Source organism: Cavia porcellus, unplaced genomic scaffold (assembly GCF_034190915.1).
Source record: "Cavia porcellus strain 051 isolate PalLab524CR breed Dunkin Hartley unplaced genomic scaffold, mCavPor4.1 scaffold_9, whole genome shotgun sequence".
Lineage (NCBI taxonomy): Eukaryota > Metazoa > Chordata > Mammalia > Rodentia > Caviidae > Cavia > Cavia porcellus.
In genome coordinates this window covers 17,835,357-17,854,120 of record NW_026947492.1, presented here as the reverse complement: position 1 = coordinate 17,854,120, position 18,764 = coordinate 17,835,357, and the positions used below count along the sequence as shown (strand labels likewise).

The 18,764-nt window shown below is 37.0% G+C and overlaps 2 pseudogenes; both read left to right on the top strand.

The window, feature by feature from the left end:
• Positions 1-5,307: 5,307 nt before the first annotated feature.
• LOC106028235 (olfactory receptor 8B3-like) lies at positions 5,308-15,990 on the top strand (annotated as a pseudogene).
• A 156-nt stretch (positions 15,991-16,146) lies between these two features.
• LOC100728993 (olfactory receptor 8D2-like) lies at positions 16,147-17,063 on the top strand (annotated as a pseudogene).
• Positions 17,064-18,764: the final 1,701 nt, after the last annotated feature.

Genomic DNA, 18,764 nt, shown 5'->3' with positions numbered 1-18,764 from the left:
TGACAGGAGGAGGAGGATGGTGTGATCATGACAGCAGTTTGTAGAACGTTTGCTGTGTGTCACACATCACATTATGTAACACACCTCTCAGAGTGTGCAGGTGGTAACTATTGTTACCAAAGAGAAAGAGGTGTCACAGAAAACTTCAGCCAGTCTGGCCCTCTGCCATGGACTGGAGATTTGCACCCAGGTCCATTTGTACATTGAAATCCAGGCCCAGTGAAATGGTACTGGAAGGTAAGGTCTAGGAAAGTACATAAATTATGAGGGTGGGGCCCTCTTGTGTAGGATTAGTGCCCTTAGGAAAGAACAGGGGTGGGTTTATTTTCTGTCTCTGCTCTTCTTCATGTGAAGATACAACCTGAAGAAGGCTTTCTAGACCTCAGGAGGCAACTAGTCACCAGATAGTCTCAGTTCTGCTGAGGCTGTGAACAAGGACTTCACAGTCGCCAGAACCATGACAAATACATTTCTAGTAAATTTAAAAGTTGTTCAGTCTTCATTATTTTTAATATAAATAAGTAATATAACTTATAATAACTTTAGGTATTTATTTTTTGTTCTTAGGCTCAATGGTAGTTTCAAATTTGTATTGATTATTATTACTCCTTATAATTTTCATGTCTATATATAAGCATTTAACATATCTGTTATTTAAAAAAAATTAAAATCTGAGCCAGGGATTTAGCTCAGTGGTGTAAGCACCTGCCTGACAAGCTCCAGGTTGTGAGTTCCATCCCTGGTACAGAAAAAAAAAAAATTAAAAGTTGACTATGAGTCAAAATAAATATTTATCAAATTTTAGAAACCAATACAAAATCAGTGTTTGTATCTATCTACATGGAAGCCATAAAAATTTGGTCAGATAAATTTACTGTAAAAATAAAAATTGCTATTAAATATATGAAAAATAACCAAACTCATCAGTAATATGCATATAAAATGATGCAATATTTTTCTCTCAAGCTGGCAGTTGAAAAAATCACCATAAATAGTTGACCAAACAAGAAAGGTCAGGAAAACATGTGATTGGGGACCTTAGCACAGTAGAGGCTCATCTAGCTATGACCCTGGGGTGGGGAAGGTGAACATCTCAACCTGAATCTCTGTTTGCCTTTCCGTGCTCACCAGAAGATGCGTTGCTTTGTTCTCATTCTTCATAGTAACAGTGGTGAATTCATCAGCGTCCCCTCAACTAACTTCGGTTATCATCTTCTCATTCTTTGCTAATGGCAGCCTCATTATCCTGGTTTGAAAGATCCACGGCTCTGATCATTTTGCACTTTTTCCTTGCTCACTGTTTTGCGTGTCGGGTCAGGTCCTCCTGTGTCTCACAGGTCCTAGCTCTTTATTCTTTCATTATTACACAAACCATCTGCTGACCGCTGAATCAAGACTCCTCTCAGACTCTGCTTCCGTACGTCTTCTCAAAGCCTGTTAGGTCAACAGTAGTTTTCTTCTAGAAATCTCATAATGAAATCTCTGTCTTCATGATTTCTCCCTTCAAACTTTACGGTTCACTCGGGAATTGTGGCTCAAGGTAAGATATGCTTCCCTGTGTTCTTCTCAGTGCACAGTAGAGCCATGCTTTGCATTTGATCAATATATGGAAAATAAAATGGAAATTCCTCAAAAAATAAAACTACCTTACGACCAAACAATCCCATTTCTGAAAATATGTGAAAAATAATTGAAATCAGAATTTCAAAGTCTTGTGTTTACTACTAAGTTCATTGCAGCCTAGCAGTGGAAGCAACCCTAATGCCCAACCATGGAGGACTAGCTGTGTAAAATATGGAATATACTTATGGTGGAATAAAACTCACCCTTTAAAAAGAAGATTCTCTTTGTGGCATGGATGAGCCTGGAAGATATTATGTTTAGTGAAGTAAGTCAAACATAGAAAAATAAATACTATAAGATTCCTCTTGCACAATTCATTTAATAGTAACATACATAAAAGGAGAAGATAGAATTGTGGCCTCCAAGGTCAGGAAAAGTTTAATATGGAGATTTTTTAATAGTATATAATTGTAATTATGTAATATCAGAAACTTCCAGAGAGCAGCTGTACAATACAGTGCTGAGAATTAACCATACAATATCGAGCATTTCAAATGTATTGAAAAGGTAAACCTAATGTTAAATTTTCTTATTAAATGAAATCAACAACAGAAACAAAACCAAAGTCATACAAAAAGTTTGGAGGTGATGAGCTTGATTACTACTTTGACTGTCCTGATGTTAAAATGAGGTTGTATGTGTGTCCAAACTCACAACAGTGTGTTCAATAATGAGATGCAGCTATTTGTACCAATTACATTTCAATAAACCTGGAAAAATGAACATAAAACTCAGAGTTCCATGTAATATTTTCAAATAACCATAACATATCCTATCATTACTTATTTAAATATAGAAATGTCATAATTCCTAACATTTAATCAAAACAGTTCCAGAACTGTGGTATGCAGGACACCAGCCCTGTGCTCTATGGAACCATTACAGTGTTGACAATGTAAACAGACATGCTCAGTGATTATAAAATAAACATAAAAATTTTTCAGACTTACAAAATATGTCCATTTCTTTTTACACACTCTGAAACAAACGTATTTTGATATGGATACAACATACTGACTAAGTTAGATACGACATATTGAAATTAATTTTAGCCATTTGTTTTACTTGTTTTATATGTTTACGAAAAATATCTCTGTGGCTTACTCTCTGGTTTGTGTTATTCTTATATTAGACAGTGCTATTTAAGAGCATTGGTTGGGAATAAATGACTATTCTATGTGCCTCTTCAATCACATCTATTAAGGACAAACATCTATGACCTTTTTATTTTTGTAATTTTCTGAGAATTTATCTTTTAAAATTTTAACTAACCCATAAAATATTTATATTGGCAGGGTACTCTGATGTTTGACACATTCTGTGCACTTTTTCTAACAAGAATGCTCTAAAAATTTAAAGGACATTTAGGATGGTTAGTGGAGTTAATTGAGAATAAATTTAATCAAACTTTTGTTTCTCAAATAGGACAACACTGGGAATGCTGCAGTAACTTCTAAGAAGACGGGAGACAGACATTTCCCTTCTAGTGCAGTGAGCAGAGGCAGCGCTATGAAACACTGTTATCCAGGCTGGGCGTTACCTGTGTGTGTCCATGGACAGGCAACTATAGTTCTTATATGCTGGTTCCACAAACTTCACCTTATTGTAAAATGCTAGTGTTGATTTTTCATAAATGTCAAGCACTGGAGCAGAGGTGTATCCTTAATGTTTATCATCTAAGGATTCAGAACATGGGATAATTCCTTCACGGAACTGGAGACCAGGGAGTCTCTAGAGCAGAGGTGCTGTCTGAGTGAAAGAAGGTGTCTTTAAGGAGACACTGATTATCATCACAGTCAGAAGTAAACATGGCTGTCAGTTTTCAGTGTGAGGCTCTGCCTCTGGGGACTAAACAGTTATTGCAACATTGCAAATGAGAAATTAAGTCTTCTGTGCCATATCACTAGGTTGCTCTTCCCATACTGAAGAGATTGTTTTCTTTTGTTACAACTGGGGCGGACTCCTTGGCAAGAGCCCAGTGAGAGGAATTCTTCGTATTTCTCCCTGGAGTAGTTCCAGGGCCATGTCACAGTGGCATATGTGTCCCGATGCCCTCAGTACTTTGGGTACCTAAAAATTCTGACCGAACTTTCTTTTTTGCTGATATTATACAATTGTTTTTTCCCAAAGCATTTGTCACAGAGATAAAATAAGGACCAGCACGAGGTTCTCAAGAAGAAAATCTGTGAGTGTCGGAATCTAATACCTCTTGGAAAGATTCTTTATTCTGACCTCATAACCGATGGCATGAAGAGAACTTGGCACCATCAGTCCTTCTCCTGAAGGCAGCATTGAGAATTTTGTCACTATAGGATCTGCCAAGAGGTAGAGGATGGGCAGCATAGAGTGAAAATTCCAGTCACTATGAGAAGAGACAGATTCTCTGTCTCTTGAGGATTTTCTATGACAAGATCTAAACTTCGTGCTATTCTAGTTATTTGGCCTTGACTGAGGTCCAGTATTTATGTTACTCAATCATTTCTGAGGTGGGGAGGGCAGTTACCTCTGCAGAGCCCAGTGCTGAAGGGAAGAACACAAAGACATTAAAATAAAAGTAGGAAACCCTTGTGGGCAAATCTGCAAGAAGAGTCTTTTATTCCACAGCTAACAACACGTGTTTTCCACCCTTACTCTGTATCAGGTCTATGCTCTGTAAAAGGGATATACAGTGAGTGAGGTGGATTGTCTTGAGCAAGGTTACAGTCTAGCAAAAGATAAGATACTAATTATAGAAATACCTCCCCAACTCCGACACTTGGTTTATCATTAGAGTCTCACAAAGTCCACTCATTTGAAAACCCTGCTCACTTTTCACTTTCTTACCATACACTTCTCTCTATCCTTCACTTTAAACCCTACTTTTCTCTCTACACTTTGTTCCTTATTTTTCCTCATCCCTCACTCTGCCTGGGCTCCTATTCGATCTCCCTTTCCTTACTGCATTCCAGATTTAACCCCATTCATCATCCTGAATTATGAGTTCTCACCCCTTCTCACTCTCTCTTGTATCCCCCACTCCACCTCTGAACCCTGTGCTAACATTGAGCCTTAGATAACTTCCCAGGTCCATCCATTCCTTCCTGTCAGTCTTTCTCAGGTTTGGCCTTCTCCTTGTCTACAGGCCTCATTTAGTCTATCACCACATCCTCCACGTCTACGCCATCCTTAAACATCCCATATTTCCTCTCTGAACTCATGTACCTCACACAGCGCTGACCCTCACTTATCTGAGGATCTGACTCACAGTGCCTCGGAGGTCCACTATCTGTAGATCTGACCCAAACTGCCATGGGAGTCCACTTACTGAAGTGAAAGCTAGAGACTGAAGGAGATTTAGTTGTTATAAAACTGCTAACATTTAATATTTTAACATTGTGAAACAGATGTGCAGGTTAAAATATCAACCCCATTAAAGTAACAGTGACAAATTATCGTGTGCTTGTTTGAGTTCAACCTTAATCTCAAATCCTAAGCCTTCCAGAAGCTCTGTGCAAATCTCTATTGCTCAAACTTCTCACTGTCAGGCACCCTGGAACCATCCTCTGATGCCGCAGTTTGCACAAATCAGAAGATGTCACTGCGCATCCAGAGTCCAAAGTGCCCTTGAGTGTGGACATTTGATGTTTAAGAAGTGACGCGGACAGTTCACTTTTCCTCTAGTTGGCTCTTCTTCCATCTTTGTAGATGAGCTCCCATGAAAGAATGACAGGCAGAAATGACTCCTTCGTGACAGAATTTATCCTGGAGGGCCTAACAGACAGCCCAGATCTCCAGCTCACTCTCTTCTCCATATTCCTTGGGATCTATGTGGTGACCATGGTGGCCAAGCTGAGTTTGATTACCTTAATCTCGCTGAATGCACACCTCCACACACCCATGTGTTACTTCCATTTTAATCTGTCTTTTGTTGACACCTGTTATTCTTGTCTTTACCCCTAAAATGTTAATGAGCTTCCTACTGGAGGAAAACACCACTTCCTGCCCAGGGTGTCTGCCTCAGCTGTAGTTCTTCTGCTTCCTTGTGAGCACAGACTGTTACACACTGACAGCAATGCCTTATGATTGCTGTGTTGCCATTTGCAAGCCACTGCTGTACAGTGTTATTCTGTCCCCGCAGGTCTGTAGTCCGTCCGTATTTGGGATGTATGTGATAGGATGTTTTGATTTTCGAGTCCAGACTCTCTGTATGGTGAGACTGACTTTCTTTGGTGCCAACACCATCAACCATTATTTGTGTGACACCTTCCCCATGCCCCAGCTTTCCTGCACCGGCACCTATGACAATGAGTTTGTGGTGTTTGTTCTGGTTGGCCTGAACACTTTGGTGTCTACCAGCACCATTTTTATCTCCTATGGTTTTACCATCTTCAGCATCCCCCATGTCAGCTCAATGCAGGGCAGGATTAAAGCCTTCAACACCTGCAGCTCCCAGTTAGTGACTGTTTCTCTTTTCTTTGGGGCAGCATCATTTATGTACCTCCAATCTTCTGATATCGAGTCTGTGGACAAATAAAAGCGGCCTCGGTCTTTTACACAAATGTGGGGTCTATGCTGAGCCCCTTGATCTATAGCTTGAGGAACAAAGATGTCAAACTTTCTCTGAAGATGACTCTAAGGAGAAAGGTATTTTTTTGAGCAGGTGGAAGGAAATTGTGCAAGGAAGTTTTGGGATGTTTACCAGGATTTCTTCATGGCTAGATATTCACATCAATCAAATACAAGACACTGGTCTTTTAATTCCGAATCCTTTTTATTTAAGGAATTTCTAAGTCAAATGTGGTGGAGTATACCTGTAATCCTAACATTCTGGTGGGGGTGGAGGCAGGAGGATTGCAAGTTTGAGGCCGTGCTGTTTGAGGACGACTTAGTGACTGTTGAGACCCTATCTCTATAATAAAGGTGAAGGCAGGAAAGGTTTCTATCTCTTGGAAAAATGCCTTAACAGATTAAAATCACAAAGTGTCTATCGACACACCACACTGACATGTTGATGATAGCCTGATTTTGCTAGGTATGTCTTCTGTGTGACAGTACAGTTTATGTGATGAAAATGCCATTACAGATTTGCTCATTAAATTAAAAATAGTAATTTGCTTCTTTATTCTTTGCTTTTGCAAACAGTTGCATAATGTGCATTAATTTCTATTAGACCTTATACTTGTTAGAGGGAAACATAAAATGATAGTCAGAGTGTACATAGATTGAAATTAAACCCATGGTGATAGCTGCCCTTTACAATTTGGTCTTAAATAAGCCACATAGTATGAAGCTATTTTCCTCTTACAGTTCTTAGCATTCTGTAATCACTGTCACTTGACATAGTTCACACTGAGTAAGATTTGTTTATTTGATGCCCTTAACAAACCACAAACATTGGAGAAATGGGTGCAATCTCTGCACATGTGTATGCTGGTGTCTGCCACACTTTTTATTCTGAATTCACTACAAAATTAGTATTCTGAATATTATAATATAAAAAGTTGTATTTTTAAATGAAACTCGTTTTTTCTCTTTGCAACGTGAAATATAATGAATTTTTTAAAAATACTTAATGTAAAAATGTAAGAAATAATTAAAACGCTTATAAAACCATTGTAATGTTGATGTTTATAGTTATTCCTAATAAATGCTTTCATTATAACTTTTCATAAAGTCAGCATATATTATAAATGCACATTTCCATTTTTATGGATTCAGAGCATGAAGCTTAATAAATCATTTTAAAATTGCTATGGATGCATATTTTAAGGTACAAATAAAATATGTGAGAGTTATTGTTTAATTTTTGACAAACAATTGGCTCCTATGCATACTGGCAGGATGTTATTAGCTAAGTACGAATTGTCCTAGAGCTTGTTGGAAAATGAAAAGTAGATTTTCCAATGGTGAGCATATTTTTTTCATCATCTCCAGAGAAGTTGAGCAGGGAAAAAAGAACCAGGAAATTTCTTAAGAACAAGTGAAAAAGAAATTTTAGAAGCAGTGAAACAACAGTTCTTCAGTGACACTTTTACCAATTTTCAAATTTTTCTCTATGGTGAAAATAAGCTGTTGTCTCTAAAACAGTGCTTTATTTCACTAGATAGAAGAAAACTATCTTGAAAGACTATCCAAGAAGTCCTAAAACTTTTAGGATCATTATTCAAGACACTGACATTTGGTATTTTACCAAATTTGTCTTATAGTTGTTTAAATGCAAATTATTTGACACAGCCCTTGAGGACTCCTAGCTACACTGCGTTGGCAGAGTAAGAGGCTACGATTTAGACTAAAATGTTCACCAGAATGTTCCCGTGTCAGTGAGGTGTTCTGCGCACAGGTGTGCTACACTCCTCCGCGGATCCCTTCCTCCACGGATGAGTTTAGTAGCTGAAGGTGCTGGTAGGAGGTGGGTCACGGGGGCTGGGCCAGGAAGGGCGCCCTCTTGTGGCCAGCTCCTCTTTGCTCTCTGTCTTTGTGGCTGCCATGAGTTTAACACCTTTTCCTTCACCATCTTCCTCTGCTGTGCTGTTTATGTCTCGGAGTCAGCTTATCATGGACTGAAATCATGAGGTAAAACACAAAAACTCTCCTCAGGTTGCGAATATGTGACATTTTCCCCAGAGACAAGAGAGTGACTCAGACCTAAGGTAGCATTAAAATTAAAAAAGAAAAATTAAAAATCACAGTCAGTGAGTAGGAAAACTTGGAAGTAATGTCATGATCAGTATTGCCTTTCATAATTTCGCCTTTATTCAAACTACACCATTTTCTCCGAGTAGTACTTCTATTTTCCCTCTAGAAACTTTTCTGATATTCTTCAAAGCTTTCTCATTTGTGTCTTTATTTCATGCCTTCATTACTTTGAAATTCTCTTGTTCCAACATTCTGTGAAATAAGCCTGGCTGCCTAAAAATTCAAAATGACTCTAGAAACATTTAATAAATCAGGCTACAGGAGATTACTTCAGAAAAAGCAAATAATCGACAGACGAAAATGATTGCTTATGAGTGGAAAGAATTATGTACAACAAAGAGAAACATTAAAAACTCAGTGAATTCTGTTTGCATGGTATGGTTAACCTGTAAAAGGTTATTGTGAACCACTAAGTGGACACTTGAATGCTGAAGTTTCTTTCCATGTGAAAGTCTCTAACTGATTAGGAATAAATAACTTTCACTCTTCCTCCTTTCTCTTTTAGACAGTTAGTCATTCTGAAAGAAACATTTACCACACCGCTATAGAAAGATATGAGCCTAGCAAGCACATCACAAACTCAGTCATGTACTTGAAAGTACCACGAAGCCAAATAGTGTCAAGATATAGAAGCACAATTACCAAATGTGTGTGTTAAAATACATACTGTACTTCCTCTAAGTTCAGAACTTAGAAAACAGTGATGGTATGCACTGTGCTCTTAGATATCTATTGGAAGCATGTACTAAGAAAAACAAAAAGGAGAAAGAAAACCAAAACAGTTTTGACTAGAAAATACTAAAGCAATGAAAAAATATAAAGTTATAAAAATGATAATGGGATAGTAAAGATAACCAAGGATCTTTACATATTTCAATTAGAGCTAAATGCATCTTCTAGAAAGAAATAAGTAAATGTTGAAATATAAACAGTGTATGGAAAAAATAAAGATATACATTAGGCTTATTTGAAGAACAAACAGATAAAAGATTGAACTGAGTAAATTATATGATGAGCAGCTGAAGGCATAAGAAAAAGCAACTAGACAAATAACCTAAGTGGTGCAAAAGAAAGAAAAAAATGTCTGATAATGAATGAAAAAGTGCCAGGAAGGTAGAATTAAATTTAAAATCTCATCTGTCCTTATACACACTCACAAAAATAAACTTAAAGCAAAAACTGCAGATACTATAGCAAAATTTTAATATCTTCCAAGGAAAATACTAAGAATCGAAAGGCAAGAGACAGAGAAAGAGAAACTTCTACACGAAAGAGAAACAAGAAGTAAGAAAAGTTTCTAGAGCAAAAACACAGTCCACATCCCTGAGATTACATGTCCTCTGGGCTGTGGGGAGGTAAGCAGTCAGTCTGGGGTCCTCTGTGCAGGGAAGTGAGCGCTGATGAACGACGGTGAAATACAGCAGTTTCAGAGGAAGGCCCAGGACTTACTGTTCACTTTATGCCAAATTCTCACTGCAAGAACCTTCAACAGACACACTTTAAAGTTAAGGACACAGACACAGGAATGAAGCGCTGAGACAGAAAACCATGGAGTAGCAAGCAGTAAACGTTATGGTGGCTTTAAGCAGGTGCTCACTGTACACAGATTATAAGAAGTTTGTGTGGGTATGTAAAAATGAGATGGCATTAACTTGTCATAAACAACATGCACAGATAAGGAGAAGGGAGAGCTGATGGAGTTACATGTGTGAAAGGATCAACAGTTTATTTACATTGTTGTTCTACAGAAATCTGTACATAACCTGATAACAGTTCACAGAGTGAGAAGTGGGGATTTGAACAAGTGACCTAAACTAATCAAATTATTAATATTATTCTTAACAGAAGAGAGATACTTAAACTAAATTTGTTCCAGTAATAACTCTACTTGGCACCTGGTATTTCCTTATTGAATGTATGACAGAAATCAGGTGGGCTACTAAACAGGAAGAATTCAAGAGTTTTCCCGGGCAGCAATCTTTTCAATAAACTAGAGTAAGAGATTCAGACAGAAAACTTTGTCAGGAATGATAATTTTAGGCAAAACACTTAATAAATTCTAGTGTTATTTACATGGACAAAAATATACTTTATCACTCATTTTCATTAACAGAAACCAATCCCATGGGCAATGAAAACTTTTGAGATTTAAACTGCATGTTGCATTTTTAAAATTATATATTGCACATGGACTGCAGTCTTGAGAGATTTCATATGCCTTTGGGGAACTAGTTGTATATTTGGGAATCCCATCAAAACATTTCTGAATAATGTAGAATGGCAAATTTTGTAGGTAAGTGCTTTAAGATGAGTTTCACTTTTTCAGCAGGTCATGTAGTCCTGCATGGTGTTTGGATTGTTTTAATCGATATGTTATTCTATATATTATATTTGTATTACCAGTTTTATTACAATTAATGCATACTATATTTTAAAAAATGTTTTAACTTATTATAACTCACTTAATTCTAAACAAAAAAAAAATCCTCTGCAATCTTGACAGGTGAGAATATTGAAGATATTATAGATCTTGGGTAGTACAATTCGACCTCAGTCACACAACTGACAAGTGGCAAAGTGAAGATTTTTATTCCAGGTAGACTGGCTCCTAGCAGTATTCATTTATTGTTTTATATTTTATGTATTTATTTGTAAATGACAGCAAAACACTGTAAAAAGGACTAAGTAAACCAAAGACTTTGACTGGAGTAGGATAACCCTGAGTGTAACACAGATTCATTTATTTATTTTCTGTCTGTGTATAAGTGGGTGCCTTAATTTAAATGCTCATTATTCCATGATTTCAGTGTTGCTATTTCCTGTTGGAAACATCGCAAATGAGTCAAACACATTTTGCAGAGAAAAGTACTTCAATCTCTGATTGTCCTGAAGTCTGTCATATTGGTTTACTGTGAATCTATTTTTGTAGATTTCTTTGAATAGTTAAATCATGCCATACAAAATGCACAGTTGGCAATCCTGTTACTAAATTAACAAAATAAAGCTCTGTCCGGGCTCTTAACCATCTGGTGAGTGTTTATTAAATGACTGAGATCATTTTGGATCAGGAAAGGCTGACACTCGCTCAGCTAGGCTGACAGTAATTGTTTCTGCATCTTCCTGTTGCTCCCAGTGCTAATGTGAGCAGTTTACTACCATAAATGTCCCTGATGGGGCAGAGAGAGGAGTCACAAGGCAGACACAGCTTCTGCACTCTAACTCATGTGTCCTATTTATAGCCTTCACTGAACACTGAATTTTGACCATTTTTCCACAATCAATGTAGAAACCTCCGAAATCTTTCAATCCATATTTATTTCAAAATAATCCTAAGGGTTCTTCTGTTTGGTGTTGGTTTTGGTTTTGTTTGCTTTTCCAAATGAAAGAGTGCTTTTCTTGCTGAGAACCAGGAACAAACACTCTTTTCTCTGGATCATCTCGAGCAATGAGGGCATTTGCTTCCTTTCCAATTCAAGTCCCTAGTTAAGGGTACTTGCTGCTTTGGAGTAATTGATAAAACAAATCCACGAAGCATTGTATGAATTAAAAAATAAGACAACAGTAACTGATAATTACCTGGGGGTTTAATATCTGTCAGGTTCTGAGCAGATCTTATTTTATGAGCTATTTCTTCAGTAGTGGGAGTAATGAAGCCCCAAGATAAATAACATAATCAGGTCACACAGATCTACACCCCGGAGTGGAGTCAGGGTTTAGTCCATCCTTCTATCTCCAAGTAAGAAACTCTTCTATGGATTCCACCATTCAGCCAGAGAGCAAAAGATGTGAAATTTATAAAGATCTTGTTCTGATGACCTCCATACAGGTGTTTCATAACATTATCTTGGGATGAATCAGCAAATGCTGTATAGGAAGACCTCGTTCCCACTGTCTTTGAATCTCATGAAAATGCAGACCTCATTCTCCATGTAAAGGATCAATTTAAGCATCCTATTATTTTGAAAAAATATCTGTTTCAACAGGTTACAAGAGACTTTACAATGTGAAATTATCTGTCCAATTTTCTTATCTTTTAGATGAAATTATATCCTAAAAGGGAGAACAGTAAGATTTCTGCAATTACTGTAACTATGTATTCTGTAGCCTAAAGGAAATTCGTTTAGGTTCATTTTTATTAAATGCCGTCTTTCCCATGGAAGAGAATAACAGATCAATACCTATTCTAGAGAGTAGTATGTTCAAAAAATAGTGATTTATGAGAATTTTTGTACAGTTATACATGTTAGATAAAAGAAGCCCACACCAAATTTATTTTTCTTCCCATTAGACAGATACATTTTATATATATATATATATATATATATATATATATATATACATATATATATATATATATATATATTAAATTTAGGAGTGACTTGATGATGGATGTGATGAGCAGGATATATTCTTCCATTCTTAAATAGCAGATACTACAAACAACCAGCTGCTTTTCTTGGTAATGGTTTTGTGTGTCTCCGAATTGAAAGCAGTCACTTTTATGTGTTATCCTATAGTTATAGACAAATCTTCAAAGGTAGTAACATTATAGGTCAGTAAACATGGGGGAGAAAAATATGCATGAAAACAAAGCAGCATTTTCTGTGCTTATAGAGAATACTGCAAATAGTAGTTGCTTATTTTCATTTCCATTAGATATAAAAATCATTAATTATCAGTGAAATTGCATAGATGTGAATGCCTTATTATTTTTGATGGTCCATAAGGGAATCACTCAATTATATTCATAGGATATTTAAATACTGCACATTTCATATTCCTCTGCCCCTTTAACTGAACATATTTAAAACAAAGGAATGTTCATTTGGACGAAGCAGGGGACCAATTGTTTTGCACATGAACTATCATAAGGATTTGTGTCTATTTTCACATGATCAAATATTCTGGCATATTAGGTAACTGTATTCTGAGAGTCTCTTTTTACCACTAAAAAATAGTTTTCTGGAGTCCTTCCATGTGGCTATTCACCACTCTTCTTGCTCCCCGCAGCTTTATCTAGCAACTTCTTCACCCTCCCCACCCCTTTCAATTTCAGTGCTCCATTCTTTTATGCCTGCAAGCATATGAAAAATTATTTCCTCATGGCTCTTACAGATCATTAATATGGGCCAAGTGAATTAACATTACTAAACATATATTGCATACTGATATTGGGCTACATTGGTTTCTTCAATGTGTTTTGTCACACACGTTTTGTTTTGAAATTTTTAAGTGACTCAGCAATTATCTATAGACACATAAAATACTGTTACTTCTCTGTTACTTTCTTCAACCTATCGAGCTCATCAAAGCACACACTAAGTAGTTTTATTTACCCTAACAGATCAGTAGTTTTAATCTCAAAATCATCAGGAATATCTTTCCATCACAAAGAGACATACATTCTGTGGATCTGACTCTAGACCACTCTTCCTCATGGAAAAATTCTGTATCATTTGGGATTATGAAAGGGAATTTGTTAGCTTGTGTAAATCCATTCATAAACTGTGGTACACACTGAATAGATCTAAATCCATAATGCCCATCTCTGTCTTGGCTGACTTGCATTTGTGCAAGTGTGCTGACATTTGTTTGAATCTGTTTTCTTACTCTGATTCTTAAGATTCAAGGAACAAGTTCAGATCATCTGGCTACAGATGGTCCAGTTTCACAGTTGTTGATGGGGCTACTTGGAGCTGAATGTTGATTCTCGGGTGCTTTTTCTCTTAGCGTAGAATCTAACTTGCTGCAATCAGAGACCTGGCACTTTTCTCATCTGCTCTTGGAGATAGAGCCTTATCTAATTCTGCCTTTAAATCAATACCTATATCGAATATCCTTCACATGTTAGAGAAGGTATAAATGAAAATATATCTTGGCAACTTTTGATACATTTGTGATCACAATTTTTTTTGCAAAAATAAAAGCAAGCTATTGTTTTACATATGGAATATATAAATTGATTCTTCTCATTTTGAAAAATAGAGTTTAAAGCCATGTCACAGTGATGATTCTGTATTATGAATCAAAGGAACATTTTTTATTATTCAAATGACTCAATCAAGAATTACTACTCTTAATACTTTAGACAATATGAAAAGTTTCTGCTCTGATTAAAATTTAGGAACAGATTGTCAATGATCAGTAAAATGTGCATTTTTATTCTAAATCCTTTAGAAGGAAGGTCAGTGAGGGTTTGTCTTGGATGATGGGCAGGAGGAGGGATGCATCAGGATGGGCAGTGGTGATTTTAATGCTTGAAAGTCAACCCTAGTGCTTTACTTCTTCTGGAACTAGAAAAGTCTAAACTGTGCTGTAACAAAAGAATGGCACCACACTTCTATCTGTCACATCCACACTGGAAATGTCCAGGCTCACACAAAATGTTCATTCAGAGGACAGAAGTGAGAGGACCAGGGTCTGAAGTGATTTGGAGCCGGTTCTACGAGTGCTTTCTACACCTGAGACCTCTTCATAGATGTCTTCGTAAACATCTTCAGATTGTGTAGAATGCTAATTATATTGTTTCAGGTATGCAGGTTGGGAAATTGGAATGTCCTTTTATAACTTCAGATCCAGATTTGGAAACCCCGAGGTCAGAATCTGAAGATGCTTTGGCATGCACTGAAGTATTTTAATACTGTGAACAAAAATGTAGATTAATATGATCTCCATACAAACTCTAATTTTGCCAAAATCACCTCTTCTGTGCTGAAGATCTGGGTGGCTTGTCTCTTCTGCTGCTCATGCTCACTGCATGCAGGCTTAAAAGATGCAGCACAAAATAGACACCAAGCCCTGATTACAAATTAGTGTGATGAACAAATGCAAGATTTTGATAAACAACTATAAGATTGAGGTAAATTTTCTGATACCGTCCACCAATTAGATTATTTTAAATATCTCAAGGTCCACTTACAGTTTTATATTGTTATGCTCAAAGTAATTTGTTTATGTCCTCTGATTTTATTCTTAGCCATGGAAGAGGTCAAACTCACCAATTTCTAGTGGCTCTATAGCCCTAGATAACTCTGATTTAACTTCTGAAATCAAATATACAGAAAGGAGAAATGTTGGGGACCGCAAATAATAAATTGATGCTAGGATATGCTCAAAGCCAGTGCTTGCCTTGCCTTGTGGTTCAGTTTGGAAGATAGAAACTCCCCTTTCTCCTGCCCACGCTGAGACCTTTATGGTCAGTGAGGCTGTGGTGCTCACAGAGAAGGATGAAATCTGATGAGGACCATACAGGGAGGGCAAGTACCCAAGTATGGGAAAGGGCCTTAAATTCTTTCTTTGTGACATCTGTCTTTTTCTGTTACTTTTTCCCTGTTCTAGAAGATGGATCTTCACCCTCTCTCTGCACTTCTCTATGCAAAAAGTAACAGTGGGCCAGCCAAAAAGGTCTTGGTCTTTGCCCATTCTGAGGTACTGACATTCCACCCCTGTCATATACTTCCATATTTTCTTGTGTTTATTTTTTTTTTCACTCTTTGCTGTACCCCTCAGACCGGAAGATGGGGATCCTTGACCAGGTCCCCAGCAGTCTGTGAAGATTGTGTTTTTTGTGAAAATTTCATAATTAACACTTCTCAAAGTGAAGCTACGAAACCAAAGGGCACTGCTTTAGACTGGAACATTGAAATGGATCGGTGTGATTGGAACAAAGCCTGTCTCATTCAGAGTCTTTGAATATTTAAGAGGTCCTTGGAAAGAAAAAATCATAAAACATATAAAGCCATCAAGCCAAAAACAATCAGAAAGATCTTTTTGCTTTGGGAATTAAAAAAAACATTTCTAATGTTCCTCCTCTCTCTTATTCTTCCTACAGATAATATTTCGTAATTAATGGTTCCTTTGAACTGCTCTTCTGTGACTGATTTCATCCTTGAAGGGTTAACAAAACGTCCAGAGCTTCAGTGGCCACTCTCTCTTGTTTCTTGGAATCTACGTGGTCACAGAGGCGGGCAACCTGGGCATCATCCTCTTAGTCATCATCAGGCCTCAACTTCTCTGTCCAATGTATTATTTTCTCAGTCATTTGTCCCTCATTGACCTGTGCCACTCCTCAGTCATTACCCCTAAAATGCTGGTGAACTTTCTGTCAGAAAGGAACTTTATCTCCTTCCTGGAGTGCATGACTCAGCTCTACTTCTTCCTTGTTTTTGTCATTGCAGAAGGCTACCTTCTGACGGCCATGGCCTACGACCGTTACATTGCTATTTGCAGGCCAATGCTTTATAGTATTGTTATGTCTCACAGGGTCTGCTCCATAATGATGGCTGTGGTATACTCACTGGACTTGTTTAGGGCCACAGTCCACACCACCGTATGGCAATGTTGTCTTTCTGTGGGTCTCACTGCGTCACTCATTATTTCTGTGATATTCTGCCCTTACTGACTGTCTTGCTCCGGCACTCACATTAACGAGGTACTGCTGTTTATTATTGGAGGAGTTAATACCTTAGCACCTACACTAGCTGTCCTCTTACAGTTCCATTCTGTCCAGCATCTTCCATATTCGCTCCAGTGAAGGATGGTCCAAAGTCTTCGGCACTTGTAGCTCCCATCTCATGGCAGTGGGCATCTTTTTTGGGTCTATAACATTCATGTATTTCAAGCCCCCTTCCAGCAATACTATGGACCAGGAGAAAGTGTCTTCTGTGTTCTACACCACAGTGATTCCCATGCTGAATCCCCTGATCTATAGCCTGAGGAACAAGGATGTGAAGAATGCATTGAAGAAAGTGGTTGTGAGGATGTAGGTACCTGATAAACTGGGATCTTAACAGGGGCAGTAAAAGAAATCAGACAGAAAGCTGTCAAAGTATATATTTTAGACTTGGCAATATTTGGAACAAAGCAATAAAATATTCTAATAAGAGTCTGGTAATGTTTCAGAAAAATAGGTTGTGGAATAGAAAAGGCAAGTAAATATCACATATTTTATTATTATAACGACAATATTGTTCTTTCCTGATTGAAACCAGAAGTAATATACTTAAATGGGCAAGAGAGTTTTCCTGAGGATTGGGACAAGAATGTATTTGAATGAATTATATGCACTTTGAGTTAATATTTCAGTTTCCACACAGAGCTGTATAGATTCATTCAATTTGGAAAAAAAAAAAACATTGTACAAAAGAAAGGGATTTGGTTTCCTTGGGAAAGCCTCATAATTAAGCAGAATTAAGTGCTTAATTAATAATTAGGGGCTGGGGATTTAGCTCAGTGGCATAAGCACCTGCCTTGCAAGCAAGCGGTAGTGAATTCGATCCGTGGTACCAATAAAAAGTTAAAAAAGTTTAAAAAAAAGAGCAAATAATTAGGTATATTTTTTAAAAATCATAAAATGCAATCATACTATATACCAAGTGCAAAAAATGTGTATATACTTTGGAATAAAATTAATAAATGTCTGGAACCTAATGGCTACCATGTCAGCATCTTTTGTAAATATAGAGGTAAGGGTGACTTGTGCTAATCTCATGATGTCTAAATAAATTTAATTTTAAAATATTTATACAAGTTTTTCTTCTCCTGAAGTGTGTATTCGCTTTTGGACTCTTTTTTTGAGATTAAAAATGTTTTGAAAAATCTGTCAAACTGTAAAATACAAGTTTTAGGTTAAATGTTAAAAGAACATTAATACATCAGTCTAATTAATCAACAAAAATGCAAAGTGGTCTTCACTGTAAGTAAGGGAAGAGTGAATTTCAATTGATTGGTTTCACTGTTTCAAGTAGACAAGAATAGAAGTAGATGAGCTTTCTATCGTTAGGACTCTATAAGCACTTCCCACATATATGATCTCTGCTACCATAAGCATTTGGAATGAAATTGTAAAAGCCTCCAGTGTTAGCCTGCAGTGTCATGAGCTCCACACAACTTATAACTGAGTATGTGGGAAGTTCTTCCTTTCAAGGTGCTGATGAAAATCTATTATCTTGGACTCTTTATTCGTTTTCAATGGAATTTTCTATGGAACAAATTTCCTCTGACGTAGTATTTTAAACCAAGAAATGTTTATTCTCCTACAGTAGGGATAACGGGCCCACACTGCTTTTGATTGATTTTCATTCCTTCAGGAAGACCTATAGATGATTGATTCTTTGTCTCTTCCAGCTTGGGTTACAATTGTATTACTCTTATTTCTGCCTTTGCGATCTTAGAAGAGACAGTTTTGAGGGAAATTTACTCTGCAAAAGGGTAAGGATGGACATGATTGTGGTTAAAGATTAAGGACCAATCTGGATCATACTTATCTCCATATCAAGATCCTCAATGTAGTACTTTTGGAAAGCTCTGCCATCTCTCATACAAAGTAGCTTTCGGATATACTTGAGAGACATTTGCTTTTGCCTACCAGAGAATTTCAGGAACATTGAACCTCTGAGATAAATTTAAATATTACATATTCTCTCTGGAATTCTTACAGTACCGACTAAGACATGGCACAGAAAAAA